Here is a 1339-nt window from a genome sequence, read left to right as displayed (position 1 = left end):
GCGAGTCCACTTGCTCAAGGCCTCTTGGGCTTGGCTCCGGGTCATGGTCCTCAAATTTGGCTCAGAGTAAATCTCTTTAAAATTACTTTACAGAGTTTGGTCTTTTTTTCCGTTAACACTTTGTTAGGTGTTGCCACTGAGGTCAGCGTGCTGTTACCTGAAGGATGAGGCTCTCTGTGCAGGCTGGAGCACTCCTCCTTCCCTCAGCCAGGCAGGTAACAACTCTGCCTTTCATTTCACTTCTTGCTTGCAGAGAGCCTTGAAGTCAGCTGGAGGTGGGAGTTTAGGACCTTTCCAGGCCTTTCCTAAGCATGCACAGTGCCCTGGGCCTGTACTCATCCCTGCACATGTGTGTGGGTTTCTAGAGTCCCAGAAATTTGCCTTCGCTTTTCATAGCCCCACATAGACATCCCGTTCTCTGGGCTTTCCCTTTTAACCTTTGTGGTTAGTCCATGGTTTGCCCCACTGTTATTCACTGTTATTTACCACATGTAAAGCTAAAAAACATGGCTGTAATTATTTTTAACAAATATCTTTGGGAAAAGACACTTCATACTAGGTGAGGTCTGACTTAAGTCAGACACAAACAAGCTTGAAGCGTGTCTTCTAGGAAGCGCCACACAGGGCAGATCATGACAATTCTCTGAGAACGACGTTTCGAAGATGCTCAGGCCACATTCCGCTTTCTTCAGTTGTTTCCGGTCTACTGGTATTCACCACAAATACAAGATAATAGTTTGCAGCTCATGGGGAAAGCAACTAGAGCAAACCCAAATCCCGCAAAGATTGCTATTTGTGCCAAGATCTGATGTTTTTCTTGAATAAATGCTCCTCAGAATGATGCAAGGCTTTTGGTTAATACCAGAGTCATGAAAAAGTTGATTCTAACAATTTTTGACAATTCTCTTGCTGGTTTTATGTAGGACAGAATTTACAGAGGTCCTCATTCGGATTTTCGCTGATGTCAATCTGTTTCATGAATTTTACATGACACATATGTAATATAATATAGTTTCTAATTTCCCTTGATATCCTCCATTGATTCGTGGGACATTTAGAAGTGTGCATACTTGGGCATTTTCTAGCTATCTTTTTGGTATTCATTTTTAACTGAATTTCATCGTTGTTTGGGTAATATATTTGACTTTCTCTGTTTCTTTCTACATTATTCAGTTGCATTGTGTAGGGTCCTACAGATGTCTACGAGGTCAATTTGTTTTCTTTAACACTTCTGTTCTGGATGCATTTTTTTTTGCAGGAAATTTGTAGTTTATGTCTGTTGTCACAGCATCTTCCTTATGTGAGATTTTTAAGCTTTGTTCTACATTTTTCATTTTTA

At 40.9% G+C, this 1339-nt stretch overlaps 1 protein-coding gene across 1 annotated transcript in view; it reads left to right on the top strand.

The window, feature by feature from the left end:
• The window catches only part of LOC105824644 (disintegrin and metalloproteinase domain-containing protein 18-like), a gene marked incomplete at its 3' end in the record, with an annotated part of 65683 nt that overhangs the window by 36131 nt on the left and 28213 nt on the right, over positions 1-1339 (top strand). The window lies entirely within an intron of this gene.

The sequence above is a fragment of the Propithecus coquereli genome, unplaced genomic scaffold, assembly GCF_000956105.1.
Source record: "Propithecus coquereli isolate 6110/MARCELLA unplaced genomic scaffold, Pcoq_1.0 Scaffold752, whole genome shotgun sequence".
Classification (NCBI taxonomy): Eukaryota; Metazoa; Chordata; class Mammalia; order Primates; family Indriidae; genus Propithecus; species Propithecus coquereli.
Note: the sequence above shows the minus strand (reverse complement) of the source record. Positions and strands in the feature narration are given on the sequence as shown.